This window comes from Falco punctatus (genome assembly GCF_963210335.1).
Source record: "Falco punctatus genome assembly, contig: scaffold_40, whole genome shotgun sequence".
Classification (NCBI taxonomy): domain Eukaryota; kingdom Metazoa; phylum Chordata; class Aves; order Falconiformes; family Falconidae; genus Falco; species Falco punctatus.
In genome coordinates this window covers 687,409-701,004 of record NW_027660300.1, presented here as the reverse complement: position 1 = coordinate 701,004, position 13,596 = coordinate 687,409, and the positions used below count along the sequence as shown (strand labels likewise).

The 13,596-nt window shown below is 54.9% G+C and overlaps 1 long non-coding RNA gene across 1 annotated transcript in view; it reads left to right on the top strand.

The window, feature by feature from the left end:
• LOC308057212 overlaps window positions 1-13,596 on the top strand; it is a 173,124-nt gene that overhangs the window by 133,941 nt on the left and 25,587 nt on the right. The window lies entirely within an intron of this gene.

The following is a 13,596-nucleotide window of genomic DNA, read 5'->3' as shown; positions in this document are numbered from 1 at the left end:
AGTGTTCAAGTGGTTGCTTTAACTGCCTGTAGCGACTGTTAGCAGCAGAGCCCTCTGGCTCTCCAGCCCACACGTGCCCACCCTGTCTGCAGGAGTGACCGGTGTCTGGCCGCTACTATAACGGTTGCCTTTGGTGGGCTGTGTTTCTGGTCTCCCTTCCTGACCCATCAGTCAAGGTGGGCTTCGGGTCAGGCTATGCTGAGCTCAATGCCTCGGCCTGCCACCTCCCTACTTCCCTAGCCTTGGCAACGGCAAAAAAATAGGAATTACCAAACAGGAACTGTACCCATAGCGCCCGTCTGGCCAGCCTAGAAGGGTGGAAGAGCTCAGTATACAGCTTGGGAGGTCGAGAGCAGCCTCCACTTTTATCCCCAACCTACCTCTTCTAGGACCTGTCCCACAAGCAAAGTCCTAGTTACCTTTGGAAGAGGGTGGAAGCTGAGGAGCAGTCAGCAGGAAAGGAGAAATGTTTAGAAAGAGGTAGCCACGCAAGTAGCTCAAGAAGGAGCCGAGTTATCCTGACGGGCAGCTCAGCCCAACTGGCTTTGGCCGTCCCGCTGCTCAGGATGTCCAGCCCTGGCCAGGTGAGGGCCCAAGTTCCGGGCGGGTGCCACATCACTGCCCCTTTGTGAGACGGGGCTGCACGGCAACACACTGTGGCCAGGCAGCTGCCCCAGCCTGGGCACCTCCCCTGCAGCCAGCAGCCGGTGCCGCTGGGCTTCCCCACGTGCTGCTGGCGAAGGGCTGCTCGGCCGCCGGCACAGTTCCCACCTCTTCCCCGCTGCGCACAGCCAGAGGAGTCAGCGCCTGCCCCGGGCTGGAAGCTGCCCGTGCACAGCTGTGGCTGGCACCGTCGCGTTGCGCAGGGTTTCTTTGCCATTCGTCCCAGCTACAGGACTGTGTGCGTGAGACTCGTGGAGCAAAGCACCTGCCCATGACTTGCATCTGCCCCCAGGACTCAGCCTGTGCTTGGGACATCCACTTTGGCCACAGCCTAGCTTGGGTGGCTTTTTGTCATCATGTGCCCCTGGGGATGGCTGGTGTTTCCCCTCCTGGCCTGGGGAGGCTGCTTTTGCCCCCTGTCCACACCAGGTACCTGGGTTGACTCCTGCCCTGCTCAGGGGGCTCTTTATGCTCCTGCCCTCATTGGGGTGGCGAGCTTTGCTCCTGCCCCTCACGGGGCATTGACTTCTGTCCCTGTCCTGCTCAGGGCATCTTGCCCTGCCCCTCCCCTGCTGGGGGCAGCCGTTTTTGCCCCTGCCATAGCAGGACACCAGGACTCCAGTGCTGTTTTCCTGGCACCAACTACCAGCGCAGGCTGGATCGCAGTGTCACACCACAACCTCGCTGCTCAGGACAAAGTCAGCTCCGCTCCAAGTCTCCTTCAGCGCTGTTCCTCCAGCTGGCATCTGACAGGCGTAGGTGCAAATTTCCCTCCCTGCTGAGCTGGCTGCAGGGCCAGGCCGCAGGAGCTGGCAGCACCCAATGCCACCCAGGGAAGTGAAGGATCCCGGCAGCTGGATGTCAAGTAGGCTGTGCCTCTTCCTCCCGTTCCCCACTCACACACTTCAGCTACAGCTCTTGTGCTTGGGCACACGGCAAACCGTTATGCTTCACAAGATGCCGCAGTCAGCGGGATGGGTTGTGTGAACGTGGCTGAAAAGTTCCTGTGCGCCGACAGGCTCCCTTCACAAAGGCATCTTGTCCATGAGATGACCTGGTCAGAGTGGTTTTCCATATTTAGCTTTTTAGTAGCACTGCACTAAACAAAACACAATAAGCAGTAGTTACCTGGAGGAGAAAAATAAAAAAAAGGGAGGGAGGGGCAGCGGAGAAAGGGAAACATAAGAAAAAAGGGAAGACTGCAATAAAACAGACAACAAAAACTTGACTGCTGTTCTTAGTAAAGCCAACATGGAACGTGACCAGAACCAGCTGCCAGGCGTTCCAGGTCCTAGGAAGCTCTGTCAGACCTGTGCAGAACACCTCTGCCCTCATTAGACATTGCTGGTATTGCAAAGAGCAACTTGCAAAGCTCTCTTCAGACTTGAAGGTATCTGCTGCCCTGAGGGCCTTTGGTGGAGGAGAAGGAGATCTCCAGGCACACCATGGAGCTGCTGACAGGCCCACTGTGAAACTGCTTGGCGTGTTCCCCAACTGTATCATCCAGGGGCTAGTAAGGCTTGTTGGAGAGAAAACCCAGCAGCCTGAGAATGCAGGCACACGAGTGGAGACCCCGGTGTGATGTGCCTTGTGTGCCTGGGCTGCTCTGCATCTGCTGGGTAGAGGGAGGACAGAGCTCACTGCCCTGCAGCAGTGGTATCGGTGGCTGGCACAAAGGCACCCAATGTGTCTGCAGGGCTGCCTGGGGCGCCCTCTGCGCTGCCCTGCTGAGGCTCCACCTGGAGTGCTGTGTCCAGTGCTGGGCCCCCTAGTGCAGGAGAGACAGGGAGCTCTTGGAGAGGGTCCAGAGAAGTGCGACGGGGATGAGGGGTCTGGAGCATCCCCCTTCTTATGAGGACAGGTGGAAAGAGCTAGGTGTGTTCAGCCTGGAGAAGACAAGGCTGAGGGTGTCTTACCAATGCCTACAAATCCCTTAAGGGTGAATGTCAGGAGGATGGGGCCAGGCTCTTTGCAAGCTCTCCTGCTCGCACACCTACTACAGGGAAGTTGGACTTCTTGTGGTTAGTGCCTTAGGAAGATTTGGTTGTTTTATTTTCATTGTGCTGTCCTATGTGCAGATCTTCAAGGCTGTGCTGAGGGTCCCCTCTGAGCAGGGTTGGCACAAAGCCTTTTCCATGTGACTCCCTCACCTGGCCATGGTCTCCATCTTTCTCAGCACTGTCATGTTTGCCCAACTGAAGCCCTTCTGTATATCGTCCCCATCCCTGGATCTGGTGGTGTTAGTGCAGTACTCGGTGGTGCCTCCAGCAGTGAACCCCGCCATCTACAGCGTGAGGAACGAGGAGCTCACGGGTGCAGTGAAGAAGCTGCTGCAGTCAGGTGTCTCTCAGGAGAAATGAGCTGCCTTGTGTATCTTCACAGGGGACTTCCTGTTCATCTTTGGATCATCCTGTACATTTATGACTGTATCTGTTACAATCCTGTTTGCCCTGCAATATCTGCACCCATTGCACTTGTCCAAAAGCAGGAACCCAGCCTGTGTGACCCAGAGGACTTTTTGTGCATGGGAGGGTGGTACAGCTGGCCTCCAGTGTTGCATCTCTGTAATAAAGGTGGTTTTTCTCAGTGCCCATGTCTGGACGTTGGGCTCTTCTTCCAAAGCTGAGCTCAGGAACAGGCTGCAGGAATTGCTCCCAGGAGCGTGCTGCTGGGCTTGGGTTCCCCATGGCTCAGGGGAGGAGGGCACGGGGCAACGCGTTAGGGCATGGGCCTGTGTTGAGCCTTGGCGTGTGGGTGCCCAGTGCCCATGGGAATGGTGGGTGACCAAGAGGGATGTGCCTGGGACCATCTCCCTGGGCTTTCAGGCACCGCAGCCCTGCACAGCAGCACCGCCTGCTCAGGGCCATGCCCGAGACCACCTCCCTGGGCAAGAGCAGGTGTCTCTGTGTATGCCCCAGCTGGGGCAGGCCGCTGTGTCCCTGGTGCAGCAGGAGGTGCCTGCGGAGCCCCCAGGCCAGCAGCCTGGTGCTGGGGACAGGGACTGGACCCGAGGGGCTGCCGGGAGTGTGCAATCAGGGTCCCTGTGAGAGAGGATCAGCAGACAGAGGGGGACACTGGCCTCTGTCCCTTCATGCCATGGCTGGTGCCAGCCCTGGGGTTGACTGGCAGGATGAGACCCCTCTCTGCCCACCAGCATCTCCTGTGCCCTTGTGATGGTCTATGGCCATGGGGTGAGTGCCCAGAGCTCTGCAGCCCCCTTTGGGGGGGCAATTGCATGGGGCCAGCCCAGCGTGGGCTGCTGTGTCTGCCTGGGCTGGGGAGAGGGCAGGGGAGGTGGGCAGAGCTGGGGGGGCTGGGCTGGGAAGGTCCAGGGAGAGGGCAACACCAGTGAGAGCTCAGCTGTGTGGGTGTGCAGGATGGGGGCACACAGCAGGGTGGTCCTGGTGCAGACCCAGGGGTCATGGTGAGGGAAGCAAGGCACCAAAGGAGAGGGCCTGCACTGTTTCATGTTCCTTGGAGACCCCAGGGAGGATGCAGCAGGGAAAATTTCCCCAAGAAGTCCCAATCACCACTCATTTCCCTGTGTGGTCATAGACCCCAGCCCCAGCAAGGGACCTTTGCTGCATCGTCACGTCTAACCTTCTTGGTGGCTTAGTGAGACCAAACTCCTTTGCCATTTCCAATATAAAATGATTCATTTTCCTACAGACACTTCTTACACACAAGTGTCCCATAGCTCTTGCCACAGTTGGTCACTCAGCCAAGGCCGTGGTCAGAGACTTCCAGCCAGATCATGTGCTCATGGCCTTGTTTTGACAAATATTGAAACAGGCCAAGGATTGCCATCCAGCAGCCCTGGGCCCAGCGCTCTGGCCTTTCACTCTAGACGATTCCTCAAATAAACCCCCAACTCTCTCAGCCTCTCCTCGCCCATAATGTGCTCCAGGTCCCACCCATCCTTCTGGCCTCTTCAGGACCTGCTCCAATCTGTCGGGGTCTTTCTGGTGCTGGGGAGCCACATTCCGGGCACAGCAGTCCTGATGTGGTCCTGTGGTGGGTTAACCTTGGCTCGAAACCTACCAGTGCCCCAGCTGCTCATTCACTTCCCTGACTCAACAGGACAAGGGAGGAAATAAAACAGCAATGCTCATGGGTCAAGATAAAGACAGAGAGATGACTTACCTATCCCTGTAATGACCAATTAGATGTTGTCTTGCCAAAGGCCAATTTCATTTATTGCCAATTCAAACAGATTTTGATTATGAGAAACAATGTCCAAAGTATTATATGACCATTCCCCTCACAGGTCCTTCCAGGGCCAAATTACTCCATTGCTCCCAACCACCTAATCACCCACACCCTGAGAGGCGCCGGAGGGATATTGAAGAGTGGGCTGAAAGCACAGAACGCCTCTGCTGCTCCTTTCTGCTCACAATTCTGCCCTGCTAACCTTCATCAGGAGGTTCAGGGAATCTGAGCAGAAGACCTTTGCACATGCAGGGCTTAGTGATGAGTGTCACAGGAAACCTGAGCAGGCCTGTGCTGTGCTCCATGTACCTCTTGGCCTTCAGGCTGAGCTGTGCTGAGTGTGTCCCTGGGTTGCAGAACAAGCCATATTGGAAGAAGAAATCTGCAGGAAGCTGCTGGTGAATGGCCAACCGCACGCCCTTACCTTTGTCTGGGACTGCAGTTACCAACTCCCAAGTGAACATCTCCTCTTAGAACACGAGAAGTGATGACTAGAATGGGTTTCCCTGGCACAAAACACTTCAAGAGCTCACAGGAGACAATGTGGGATAACCCTTCTGCAGGCAGGATCTGCACCACTTGCTGCACCACTCTCCCAACGCTGTAAACTCCGTGTTCCCGGCCTCGGAAAGGACGGCATACAGCTGACACGATTGTCTCTGTGTGTAGAGAGTTTGCTCTAACCAAGGCCATTGGAAATGACACTTTGTCTCAGAGTCCAAGTGCCTTTCTTACTGCAGCCATAACCAGCTGGGCTGCTGATGGCCAATCCCCCAAGGGAACGGGACACTCCAGGGACCTCAAACTCGCCTTCATGGCCACGTGCCTCCTAGTGGCCTATGAGCTTCTCAGATGTAATGGGTGTCATAATGATGGCCCAGATCATCAGCCTGCTTGTGGCCTCGGTTACTCCTTGGTTAGCGGTTCCTGAATTGGAGAAGGCAGTGATAACGAGATGCACAGCAATGGAAGAGATAGTCAAGGACCCTGCAGGTGCCATGAAGGCTTTGCAGGAAGAAGTGTGAGAAATAGCCCCGAGAGCTGTGCAAATTGGAACGGCATTAGATATGAAGCTGGCGTATGAAGGCAGAGTCTGTGCTGGTTTTAATACCAGTTGTTGCGTATACGTAGATCAAAGTGGGAGAATTTCTACAGATGCATGTGTAAAAAAAAAAAAATAATTGAAAACGTTCTAATATTTGTCGTGAGTTCCAGAAAGTTTGTGCCTTCTATGAAATTGAAGTCAATTGGAATATTCTGACATCCTGGTTTCCTGATTTGCAGCTATGGGTTAAGAAGTTCATCTCCAGATACCTTTCTCCTCTTTCTCTTTGATCACTCCAATCCATTTTACCTATGTAGCTTCTGCTTTAAGGTTCAGAGAGGAAAAGCTGGACTGTCTTTCAGTAGTGTCTGTAATTTTCCCTATGGGCAACTCTTCAGTAGTGGCAATAGACCTCATGGGGATTTGCTTGAGCTAACAATTATACAGCTGAGAAATGTATTTTTTATTTAGTAATTTCTAACCCACTACCCCCCACACACACACACAATAATTAATCCCTCTTTTATTCCTGTGTACACCCCGTTCTCTAAGGAAAGCAGCCAATATTTACTGCCAAGAATTTGCTATATTCAGCTGCAGAGTTGGTTGAAGAAGTCTGATGTCAAGTGATGTAAGTCTCATGGAGCTGAGGACAGAAATCGTGGGGCTGGAGAGCTGAGGAGCAAGGCTGTCCACGCAGTGATTAGCTCCAGGGACTGCTTTTCCTACCTGTCTGCACCTCCTCAGGAGACACTGTGCATCAATAGCAATTGGAAAAGCCTTCTATCAATTCCCCAAAGTGCTCATTGCCTGCCTTTCTCTTTCACTGTGCGGCTGAAACTTATCTCATGAAGTGTAGGAGCCAAACTTGAAGACCAGATGTCCCTGATGGAGGAGACTGGGCTTGTCAGGGCGTTCTGCCTCGTCATGAGCCCAGGGTGTCTGTGGTGCTGTGGACTTCAGGTGTTCAGAGGAGACTGAAGAAACCTCTCAAGAACACCAAGTCAGGAGCAAAGCCCACAGCCCCTGGAAGCGTTAATGTGCCCCGCTGAGGGCCATGGCTGAGAAAGCCTCCCCATGGCCTTGTTAGAGCCCATCCTTGGAGGCTGTGAGGGCAGGAAGGCAAAGGCGCTGTGCAGGCAGCTCTGCTGCTGAGCAAAGCCTTGGCTTGCTTGATGAAGCAGAAAGGCCAAGCCGTGACCTGCAGCCTGTGGGGAGGTCGGTGCTGTCCCTCACACAGGGCTCAGGGCTCTTCCTGGGGACCATGGAAGGTGGGCATCCAATGCCCAGTGAAGGACAGCAATGGCACAGCAACCTCCAGCTTCCCCATGGGCCCGCAAGGAGGCAACGATGCCCCCGTGCCGTGAGGACATCATGTCTTGTCATGGCCCTCAGAGGCAGAGACAGCTGCCACAGCCAAGGGGACACAGACCTGGGTTCTACTGGTGCCTTCCAGCCTTGCCAGTGCCCTCTGCCATCCCCACCATAGGCTGTCCTGCATGGTTGGAGCCCTGCCCCTGTTGCCCTGCAGGCTGTAGGCACCATCTCGCTGCCCTGCCTTGCTCTCACCCCAACATTGCCATACCTTCGCTGAGGTACCTCCACTCTCACCGGCTGTTCCTTGAAACACAAACCATGGGCTGATCCAGACTCCCTCTGGCTGAGCCCTCGCACTGCAGCAGGACCCTTGCAGTGACAGTTCTTCCTCCCGATAGCCACTCTCCATTTGCAACATGACACTTTGTGAAATCTTTTCCTCTCTCCTTATTTTTCCCCACTACCCAGGAAAGCTTTACCACTTCAGGAATTACCCTCCAAGCAGGGGACCTAACTCAATAGCTATTTTTGGTGGTCTTTCCCCTCAAAAAAGTGAAGTCACCTCCACATGGTCTCCCAAACCACGTAACTGCTGCTGGCCTTTCAGCTTCTCCCAGGGAAATGACCAAGCCATGTGCCTGCTGCTGTCCCATCATGTCCCAAGCAAAAACAACCTCTATCCGAGCCCTTCTCCTGGATGGGGCCTATGGGGTCCCTTGGCAGAGGGACCACATTCCTGATGCTGGCCTGTCACCTCCAGAGGCAGAACTGACCTCACAGGCCCCTCGCAGCCAGGCACGTCCTCCTGCATGAGGAGTTCCTGAGACCGTTTTTCCCTCCCAATACCACACCCCTCCATCACCCTCATTCTGGCCCAGGTCCTGACCACAGAAAAGCATGCTTGTTTCATCAGATTTGTCAAATATCTTTCCCACAAGCCATTTCCCACAAGCTCATCTTCAGCCGAGCCCCTCTATTTGTGTTGACACATTTAAGCTTATCTTCAGCCGAGCCCCTCTATTTGTGTTGACACATTTTATATATGCCTTTATAGCTCTATGGTGTTTTTTCAGGTCGGACTAACCTCTGGAGGTCATCGAGTCCACCCCTCCAGCTGAGGCAGGGTCACCTAAACCAACTTTCTCAGCAACTTGTCTAGGTAGGCTTGCAATAGCATAGAAGCACAGAAACAGAGAATCATTTAGCTTGGAAAAGACCTTAAAGATCATCAAATCCAAATGTAAACTCAGGACGGCCAATTCCATCACTAAATCATGCCATGAAGGATTGCATCTACCTCTATTGAAACACCTCCAGGGCTGGTGATTCCACCAGCTCCCTGGTTCCAATGCTTGAGGACCTTTGCAGTGAAGATGTTTTTCCTCATATCCAATCTGAACCTCTCCTGGTGTAACTTGAGGCTCTTGCCTCTTGTCCTGTCACTTGTTATGTGGCAGAAGACTCCTACCCACCCCATCTACAACCTCCTTTCAGGTACTTCTAGAGAGCAGTAAGATCCCCCCTGAGCCTCCTACTACTCACACTAAACAACTCAAGTCCCCTCAGTCACTGTTCATCCAAGCAGGGATCCAGACCCTTCACCAGTTTTGTTGCCCTTCTCTGGAAATGCTCCAGGACCTCAACGTTTCTCTTGAAGTGAGGAGCCCAAAACAGAAACACGTTGTTTGAGGTTTGACTTCAGCAGTGCCGAGTACAGGGGGTCCATCACTGCTCTGGTCCTGCTGGCCACACTGTTTCTCATACCAGACAGGATGCTATTGGCCTTCTTGGCCACCTGGGCACACTGACGGCTCATGCTCAACCATCTGTCAACCCTCACCCTCAGGGTGCTTCCCCAGCAGGCAGCCTTCCAGACACTCTGGCCCAAGCCTGTAGCGTTATGTGGGGGTGTTGTGAGCCATGTGCAGAACTGGCACTTCTCCTGGATGAACTTCATACAACTGGACTCATCCAAATGATCCAACCTGTGCAGATCCCTCTGCAGAGCTTGACTGCCCTCATGGAGATCAACACTGCCACCCAATTTGGTGTTGTATGCAAACTCACTGAGGGTGCACTCAATCCAGATCATTGATGAAGTTCTGAAACAGGACTGGCCCCAGCACTGAGCCCTGGGGAACACCACTCCTTATGGGCCATCGTCACCTGGATGTCACTCCATTTACTCCCCCTCTTGGGGCTTGGCTGTCCAGCCAGCTCTAACCCAGCGTGGAGAACACCCATCGAAGCCATGAGCAGCCAGTATCTCCAGGAGAATGCAGTGGGAGATGGAGCCAAAAGGCTTTCCTAAGGTCCAGGTAGACAGCATGCACAGCCTTTCCCTCATCCACTGGGCAGGTCACCTTGTCCCAGCAGGAGATCAGGTTCATCAGGCAAGACCTGCCTTTCATAAACCCATGCAGGCTGGTCCTGACCTCCTGGTTTTCCTGCGGCTCCTGTGCGATGGCGCTCAGGATGATCAGCTCCACAACCTTCCCTGGCACTAAGATCAGGTTGACAGGCCTGTAGTTATCCCGATCCTCCCTCCTACCCTTCTTGTAGGTGGGCACCACTTGACTAACATTCAGCCTTCTTGGGCCTCCCCAGTTAGCCAGCACTGTTGAAAGTCATCGCTGTGCTGAGGCAATAGAGAAACAGACCAATGATTTTCAAAGTGTCCCTGCATCACGGGATGTCCATGGTCAAGGACACAATCAAAAGCACCTTGTCCTTTCTGGGTATGAGGTTCACCGGAACCACATGTCCTCTGGGGCTGCAGAGGCATCACTGGCAGCAATGCCTTCTCCTGCAGCACTGCACAGTCCAGCCCTGCATGTCTCTGGTCCCAGGGACAGCATGGATTGCTCTCCTTAGGGACATCTCATTTGACCTTCAGAGTGACCTCTGCTCACCACCCCAGCATGCTCTGCAGCAAAATATTTTGCTTGCGTGTGACCTTGTGTTCTAGGTACGGGCTGGCGGCCGGAAGATCTCGCGCTGTACAGAAACACAGGGCCCCCCTCCAGGTAGCCAACAGCTTTTAATTTATGATATAAGCAGACGGAAGTGACACTGTAAACCTAGGCTATATAGTGCCGCGCCGCTCAGCAATAAACGCCATTTGCCATCCACCACATTGGTGTCTGTGAGCTGATGGACCGCGCGGCCAGGGGTTCCTGAACCAGGTCACTGCATGCCCATGAAGGCAACACCTTGGACACTTGGTACCCATTATTATTTTTTTTGTTACATGTCTGAGCTTGGCCCAGGTGACACAGGTGTGGTTCAGGGTAACTCTGCTCTGAAATAACCTAAATCAGGGAGAGGAAGGGGAAAAGTCTTATTTAAGCAGCGTGAGGAAGCCTTAGGATCAATAACCTCACATCTTCTTGGGGAATTTAGAGATCCTGTGGGTTTACATGGCAGGGGTTTGGGAGTGATTTGGAAGTGTTTGTAGGGCTGGCAGAGGTGAGGAGAGACCAAGAGCTGACTCCATGGCCATAACAGCCACTTTCATTTGACTCCAAAATGGACCAGCTCCTGCCCAAACCTGAGCCAATAAGCAATTCTAGTGGCACCTCTGTGATACCCTATGGCAGAAAGGACCAAACACAACGGGAGAGGAGTGAGAATTATGTGAGAGAACAACCCTATAGACATCAAGGTGAGTGAAGAAGGAGGGGAGCAGCGAGACAGAGGCTTGGTGGGATCCTGCAAGCCAGTGGTCAAGTAACCACCCACCGACAGTCACAGGGCAGCACAGTGACAATGCTCCTTTAGGTGTCTGCAGGTTCTTTGCATCGGCATTCTAGCACAGCTGCCAGATGGGCCAGCAGCTGTGATGCTCCCCTGGATCTGAAACCCTGCATCATTCGTGTCCACCTTGGTTCTAGGAGCAAAGAAACGGTGGAGTCTCATCTCCCAGGGGGAGTGAGGCAGGAGAGCAGCAGAGTGCAGGCCCCAGGTCACACACTGGCAGGCTGTGGCCTGTGCAGAAGGAGGGAACGCTCCTTCGGGTGCCCTGGAATTGCCCCAGAAGCATAAACTCCATTTTCAATGTTGGACCTGTTGGAGGGTGTTGTCCTTGCCGAGCAGCTGTGCTGAGCTCTGCCACCTGCCCTGGCACTTGGTTCCCTCAGTGTCACAGCTCTGTCTGCAACAGGACGGGCTCCAGCTGCCTCTGCGTGGGCCCCTGGCTGAGGGCACTGCTGCACATCTGGGCTGAAGCCCCCCAGCTGTGGCACCAGCCCAGCTCTGCCTGGCCACAAGGCAACTGGTACCAAGTGTCCCCGAGCCTGTGGGTGCAAAGGCTTTGCTTCAGAGCAGAGACGTGGCCTGGGCAAAGGAGAGCTGAGTCTTGAGCCCTCGGACTGTGCAATGAAGTGCTGCAATGGGCTCTGCAGGGCTTACTGAAGCACTGAGGACATCCTCCCCGCCCTGCCTGCAGAACCACCAGACACACACGTACACACACGCTCCGTTAGGAGTACTTGGATCCTTTGCTGCAGTCTTCCTGGTGTCCTGTCTAGGAATGGGTTAACAAAAGGTGACTCTCATGCAGAAAACTATTTCTAGTAAGGGAATTGCCAGAGCTGGAAATAAGTGTGTCCCCCCAGGTGAGGCAAGGCCCATGAGGGATTGCCTCATGCTGCTGCCCAGCAGGTTCCCCTGCAGCCCCAGGGACAGCTGGAGGGAGCCCCGAGGGGCAGAGGAGGGAGGCAGGGAGAGCTCAAAAGCAGACCTTGGTGGGAGGCTGCTGAGAGCTCCCTGCTGGAGAAATCTGCAGAGCCCTTGAGCCGGTAAGTGTGTGGCTGCAGGGCAATGCCTCTGCAGTTGCTAGCCGGGTCTGCAGCAGCTGGGCCCCCCCCAGCCTGTGGGACCGTGTGGGAGCCTTTTGCTGTGGAGGAGGCCAGTGTGCTGCAGAGCAGGGCTTCCCTGCTGCAGCGTGGGAGGGCCAGGGCATGTGGGCTGCCTTGTGCCAGGGCCGGCTGCAGGGCTGTGAAGGTGGCTGTGCAGGCAGGGGTGCCCAGGGCTGTCCTTGCCAGCAGGGTCCCTGCAGCCGCGGGGGCTGTGTGCTGGGGCAGGGGCTCTGCCGCCTGCCAGGGGCAGCTCTCAGCCTGCCAGGGGGCTCCCCACAGCTCTGGGGGCGTATGGACTGAGTCCCGAGAGGGAAGGATCTCTCTGCTGTTGAGAGTGTGCTGCATGGCTGAGCGCTGCTTACAAGGATAGGTTACCCTCAAAATATGTCTGGATGAGACTTTTCGTATCGAAGGTCAGCGTAGGGATTGCTATGATAAATCCAGGGCTCTCCTCAATCTGTGTTTTCAGCTTTCTGTTGTTGGGGGCAGGAGAGGGAAGGCAGAAAAGTTAATGGAGATCTCGAGTTTGAAGATGTCCCTGAGACTGCCAGCTGTAACTCTGGGTGATGAGGAGGTCTGCCAGGAGCCTCCTGAAGTGCCCTCAGCCACTCCTCCGCCTATGAACAGCAGCAGCAGCACCTTTGCTGGAGCCATCAGGGTCGTTCTGAGCTGCCCTTTTCCCCCTGCGGACAGGACCCTGCGCCCAGCCAGGGCCCTGCAGAGAGGCACGTTTGTGCGGGGCCAGTGCACAGAGGCAGAGATGTGGTCTGTGAGCGCTGACAGGGAAAGACCTGGCACAGGGAGATACCTCCCACAAGGAAAATCTCCTGACATCCAGGATATTGCAAGGACTGATAGGAAACTTCAGACAGAATTGTTGTTGAAAGCAGAATCAGAAAGCTCTCTCTGACCATGTGCAGTGCAGACCCCTTTCTCTGAGGCATCCCCCTGGCTGCTCTCCCCCCAGCAAAGCCTCTGCCCTCAGGACTGGGGGTCCCGAGGTGTGAGCCACCCCGTCTGCAGCCGGAGCTCCAGCAGAGACGCGGTGCAGCTCTGCAGCCACGTGCCCCGGTCCCTCTGCAGAGCACAGGGGCTGAGAGCAGCTGCCCGGCAATGTTGGTGTGTGGGAGGTGGCGAGCAGAGCTGGGCAAGGGCAGCGCTGCCCTCAGTGCCTGGCACGCTCGCCCTGGACACTCTTACCTAGACCATCAGTGCAATTTTACTTCTTTCTCTGCCTTTTGGTGCTAGTTTTATTCTCTAGCTCTTGCTGTCAGGCTCTCTGGGGATGGGTGTTTCAGCTGCAGAGTCACACTCTGACCTTGGGGGTCCTCTCCTGCAGGTGTGTCCATGGGAACAGGTGTCCCAGCTTTCCTCTCACCTGTGCGGCTGTGGGCAATGACCTATGTGGGGCTGGGCAATGGGCTGGTTCTCCCTGAACCTGATGCTCTTGTTAGGGCACTTGGCTACCTCCTTGAAGTTCCCTTCCAAGCAGTGAGTTGCCCT